A 6,543-nucleotide genomic window follows, 5' to 3' on the forward strand; every position below is an offset into this window, starting at 1 on the left:
GTTGATGAAGAGAAAATCAAAGCAATAAAAGAATGGCCTAAACCTAAGAGTGTAACTGAAGTTAGGAGTTTTCATGGACTTGCTAGTTTTTATAGGAGGTTTGTGAGAGACTTTAGTACCATTGTTTCTCCTTTAACTGAAGTTATTAAAAAGGATAAGATTTTTAAATGGGGAAAAGAACAAGATGATGCTTTTAACTTGTTGAAAGAAAAGTTATGTTCTGCTCCATTGTTACAATTGCCTGATTTTTCTAAATCTTTTGAAATTGAATGTGATGCTTCGGGCAAAGGAATAGGTGCTGTTTTGATGCAAGATTCTAAACCTATTGCCTACTTTAGTGAAAAGTTAAGTGGATCCACATTGAACTATTCCACTTATGACAAAGAGCTATATGCTTTGGTAAGGGCTTTAGCCACATGGCAACATTACTTGTGGCCAAGAGAGTTTGTCATTAAAAGTGATCATGAATCCTTGAAATACTTGAAGAGTCAAGGTAAGCTTAGTAGAAGACATGCTAAGTGGGTTGAATTCATTGAAACGTTTCCTTATGTAATTTCTTACAAATAAGGGAAAGAAAATATTGTTGTTGATGCACTTTCAAGGAGGTATGTCTTAGTTTCTACCCTGACTTCTAAATTAATGGGTTTTGATCAAATCAAGGGACTTTATGCTAATGATGTTGATTTTGGCAAAATTTTTGCAGATTGTAAGTTGAGTCCTTTTGAGAGGTTTAACCTCCAAGATGGCTTTCTCTTTAAGGAAAATAAGTTGTGTATTCCTAATTGCTCTTTACGTGAAGTATTTGTAAGGGAAGCACATTGTGGATGGCTTATGGGACACTTTGGAGTCCCAAAGACACTAGATATACTGGCCGAAAATTTCTTTTGGCCTGGAATGAGAAAAGATGTTGAAATAATGTGCGCACAGTGTTTGGAATGTAAACAAGCTAAATCTAAAGTGTTACCACATGGTCTTTACACGCCATTACCTATTCCTACTTCGCCTTGGATTGATATTTCCATGGATTTTGTGTTAGGTTTGCCTAGAACAAGATATGGTAAGGATAGTATATTTGTTGTGGTAGATAGGTTCTCCAAAATGGCTCATTTTATTCCTTGTTTAAAGACTAATGATGCCTCACATGTTGCTGATCTTTTTGTAAAAGAGGTTGTCAAATTTCATGGTATACCTAGAACTATTGTTAGTGATAGGGATGCTAAGTTTTTGAGCCACTTCTGGCGTGTGTTTTGGGGGAAGTTAGGTACTAAATTGTTGTTTTCTACTTCTTGTCACCCACAAACTGATGGACAAACTGAAGTAGTTAATAGAACCTTAGGAAACATGTTGAGGGATATTTTGAAAGGTAAATTAACTTCATGGGAAGATCACTTACCTATGATTGAATTTGCTTACAATAGAACAATTCATTCTTCTACAGGTATATCTCCTTTTGAGGTTGTTTATGGTTTTAATCCCTTCACTCCCCTTGATTTATTACCATTACAAACTAATGATATTGCTAATCTTGATGGTAGGACAAAGGCTGAGATGATGAAAAAAATTCATGAACAAACAAGGCTTGCAATTGAGAAGAAAAATGAGCAAACTGCCTTGAGAAAGAATAAGGGACGAAAGCAAGTTATTTTTAAACCTGGAGATTTAGTTTGGGTTCACTTTAGAAAGGAGATATTTCCTTCCAAAAGGAAGTCAAAGTTGCATCCTAGAGGAGATGGCCCATTTCAAGTCCTTGAAAGGATTGGAGACAATGCTTACAAGTTGGACCTTCCTGGTGAGTTCCAAGTAAGTGCCTCATTTAATGTTGCTGACTTATCTTTGTTTGATGTAGGATCGAATTCGAGGACGAATTCTTTTCAAGAAGGGGGAATGATAGCATCAAGAACAAGGATATAGTTAAGGACAATGATAGAGATGATAGAGTTTTGGAAGCTCCAAGGCCATTTACAAGATCTCAAGCTAAAGAGTTGCAAGCTAAGGTTGCTAGACTTCAATGGCAAATAAAGAAGCTTTTAATTGTAGAGGAAGAGCTCAAGCCCAAAGGAGATGAATTGTCCAAGTTTTACAATTATTTGGTAGTCCAAATTAAATTCCAAGAGGAGGAAGATTGGGTTACCAAATCAGCCCTTGAAGTCCACCAATAGGGCTCAAAATGACCTTAAAAGAGGTCCAAAAGGGGGTGTTTCAAAAGGAGCCCAATTGGAGTCCAAACCAATGGCCCAAACTAATAGTTTTAAGGCCCAAATCTGCCCCAAAAGGATTTGGCCGTCCCCCCACTTAATTTTGATGGCTTTTGTTACCCCTTAGGAGCCACCTACCTAAGTTTGATGGCTATTGTGACCCCTAGCAGCCCCCTACCTAATTTAGATGACTTTTTAGCAACCTCCTACATTATTTTAAGTGCTTTTAACTCCTATAAATAAGGAGTTCTTCTCATTCATAAGACACAACATTTATTGATTAAGTATATCATACTTTGAGAGTTCTTTTGAACCTTTGTTACTTGTGCTTTGAGATTTATCTTTCAACCTTTACTAGTTCTTAGTTCAAGGTAATAAGATTACTTCTCTTTTATGATATCTTTGATTCCTTTGTGGTATTCTTAGAAGGCGATTAATACTAGTTATTAATTGTTGTCTCAAGTTACTCGTAAAGTGGTCAAGATCCGAATCTATTGTTTTGATTTGCTTTTTAAGTAAAGGCGTTTGTTTTGTTCCATAAATCAAGACATTGTTACTTTGATCTTGTCAAGGCTATAGAACTTACGTTCTTGGAAGTTCTTGGAATTCTTTCCTTGAATTCTTCCCATATCCTTTATTTTCATCTCTTTAATTCTAGTTGTTTAATTCCTTGTTGTTATTGCTTCCGCATTTACTTCTCAAATTCTTACTCTAATTTGGATTACCGACCTAGTTGTTATCAACTCTCACTCTGTGTTCACCCTGCTTCTTGTAGCTCTTCCCTTTGGCAATAAATTTTCAGTAGTTGTTGGGGATGAAGCCTTTTTTTCTTGGAGGGTTTAGGAGCACTGGGGGCTTTTGGTGTGGGAGTTCTTCGTTTTTTTTTTATCATAACTTGCCCCAATATTTTTCTATAAGTCTGCTAGGGTCTCTTCAGTAGATGAACCAGGTTCATCTCCTTGTGTGCTTAGGCTAACTAACCCTTCAGCAGCTTCACCAAAACCACTTTCCCCTGACTTCTTGCCACTCTCTTCTACACTTTCTTGTTCAACCCTACAGATAGCAAGCACAGACACATCGGGTGTGGGTGAATGATCAACCACTCTTTTCCCATTTCCCCTCTCTTCACCACATGCACCCTCTCTCTCTTTTTCTTTTTCAGATTTCTTTTTACCTCCACTCTTCGTAACTTAGGTAATTCTACATCCCTATTAGGCCCAACCAGAACAAACCTAGTTTCTACATTTTCAGTCAAAGAAGAACTTACCTTAGAAAGGGATTCTTGAGTCTTCTCAGAGTCAGAAGACCTAGGTCCTTCCCCCTCACTAGCTGATTTATATGACTCAGAATCAGAGTTGGAGTCAGAGTCTTGGGCCTAGCTTGCCTTTAATTTCTCATTTAATTTCTTTGAGAGAGCCCAAGACGCTACTGTTTTCCGAGCAAGCATTTTCACCCTTCTCAGCCTGGGTTTGGGAGATGTACTAGGTGGAGGAGGTGTAGATGAATTAGATGGAGTGGGTGGTGGAGGAGTTTAAGGATTGTCTTGTGGGTTTGTCATGATCGCTGGTTTCTTGGGAGAATTGGTGAGTTAGAATTTTGGAGAAGAAAGCAAGTGGATATGAAGAGGGATTTTTGACGGTTTAGAATTATGGAGATGGCAGGAGGTAATGATGTGTATTTAAAAAGAAATACACATTTAATGTATAACGGCAGCCTTAGCAATGGTCAATTAGAGGTCTAATCAACCTGAAATTTCAGGTTTGAATGAACGGTTAGACTTCCCCAGATTTTAGGCAATTTTTGTAGTTTAGAGTTCTAAGGCTGACGGAACTAGTTCAAAACTAACAGATAGAATTTTCTAAGGAATTGAACAATTGTAGGACTTCTGCTCATGATTTAAATATTTATATTTCTAATTGTGTAAAGTATAGAAAACATACCTTAGCTTTCAGATGAACCCATACTGATGAACCAGATTCTTCATTTAGAATTCTCTTGATGATGCCTCAATTTACCATAATAGAGAAAATTTTGTAAGAGATCAATGAGTCATATTAACACATGTCACAGGAGTATACTAATTATAGTATGAAGCTGAGTAAAGATTAATCTAGATATTTACACAAGTTCAGATTTCCTAGCCAATTTTTTCTAAATTTTTCCTTTTTCAGTTTTTTTTCTTTTCATTTTTTTAATTGTGCATTCTGAGCTTGTCCTATTAGGTGATCTTAATTATCCCTAATTCCAACATGTTCCTCTCAAAGTTTTCTCTACTCAGTGTTGTAGTGAAGATGTCAGCAATTTGTTTATCAGTAGCGCAGAATTCTATGGAGATCAATCCTTTCTCATAGTTATCTCTTAAAAAGTTATGTCTAACTTGTGCTTAGTCCTCTTATGATGAACATGGTTCTTTGTCATACTTATAGCACTAGTGTTATCACAGAAGATAGTAATGCAACCAACTTCAATGCCAAAATATATCAGCTGTTGTTTGATCCACAAGAGCACAACAAGAGGCAGCAGCAACATATTCAGCCTCAGCAGTGGATAATGCCACTGAATTCTGCTTTTTAGTGGCCCATATACAAGACATGAACCAAGAAAATGAGACATACTTGAGGTGCTCTTTTTATCTAGAAGAAAACCTGTATAGTCAGCATCAGCATACCCTACTAGATTGAAATTACTACCTTTGGGGTACCAAAGACACAGATCAGTAGTGCCTTTCAAATATCTCAGTATCCTCTTGACAACAGTCAAATGAGATTCCTTTGGATTAGCCTGAAAACGAGCATAAAGCCCTACATTGAAAACTATGTCAGGTCTGCTGGCAGTAAGATACAAAAGTGAACCAATCATACCCCTATACAACTTCTGCTCAACAGATGAACCAGGTTCATCTATGTCTAATTTAGAGGCAGTTGCAATGGGGGTGTCTATTTCCTTTGATTCATCCATTTTAAACTTTTTGATCAACTCTTTTACATATTTCTGTTGATGTATCATGGTTCCATTTGGGTTTTCTTTGATCTGTAAGCCTAAGAAAAAGTTAAGCTCACCCATCATACTCATTTCAAACTCACTTCTCATTAATTTGGCGAAATCCTTACTTAGTTTGTTAGTGGTTGCCCCAAAAATTATGTCATCAACATATATTTGTACCACAAGAAGATCCTTACCTTTTTCCCTCAAGAATAGAGTACTGTCAATTTTACCTCTATTGTAGCCATATTCAAGCAGGAATTTGGACAATCGTTCATACCATGCTCTAGGAGCCTGCTTGAGTCCATAGAGAGCTTTGTCTAATTTGTACACATGTCCAGGTCATTCCTTGCTCTCAAACCCTGGAGGTTGTTTAACAAACACTTCTTCTTTTAGGTAGCCATTCAGGAAGGCACTTTTAACATCCATCTGATGAAGAGTGTATTCCATGTGATCGCTGCAAAGGCTATGAGGAGCCTTATTGCCTCCAGTCTTGCAACTGGAGCAAAAGTCTCATCGTAATCTATACTCTCCTCTTCGCTGTAACCTTGGACCACAAGTCTTGCCTTGTTTCTTGTAACTGTTCCATCTTCATCAAGTTTGTTTCTAAAGACCCATTGTGTGACAATTACTAATTTGTCCTTGGGTTTTGGAACTAGATGCCAAACTTAACTTCTCTCAAACTGATTGAGTTCATCTTACATTGTATTTACCCAATCTGCATCCTGCAAAGCCTCAACAACATTTTTAGGTTCAATAAGAGATAGGAAAGCATCAAAAGCACACAGATTCTTTAATTGTGATCTAGTTTTAACTCCAGAGGTTGGATAAGTAATTATGTTCTCAATGGGATGAGAACTTTGATACTTGTGAGGTTTCACAACCAACTGATTTTTGCTTGATGTTTCTCCCATGTTCTGTTGCTGAGGAACAGAGTCATGAACATGTTCTTTTAGGAGATTGGCTTCAGTTCCTCTTTGATCTGTTCCCCCTGTCAGGTTGCCATGGATGGAAGAACCTGTTCCATTACTTGTTCCTTCTTTTGGTGCCACTTTAGCTTGAGCTGAGACTTCACTCAAATCTTTTACTAACCCAATAACTTCATCTTCATGTTCCTGTCTCTCAGAAAGAATGTTAGTTTCATCAAACACTACATGTACACTTTCTTCTACACCCAAAGTTCTTTTATTGAACACTTTATATGCTTTGCTATGTGAAGAATATCCCAAGAATACTCCCTCATCACTTCTGGGATCAAACTTACCTAGGGAGTCTTTTCCATTATTGTGCACAAAGCACTTGCATCAAATGCCCTAAGATGGGATATATTTTGTTTTCTCCCTTTAATTAACTCAAGGGGAGTTTT

The sequence above is a fragment of the Nicotiana tabacum genome, chromosome 8, assembly GCF_000715075.1.
Source record: "Nicotiana tabacum cultivar K326 chromosome 8, ASM71507v2, whole genome shotgun sequence".
NCBI lineage: Eukaryota > Viridiplantae > Streptophyta > Magnoliopsida > Solanales > Solanaceae > Nicotiana > Nicotiana tabacum.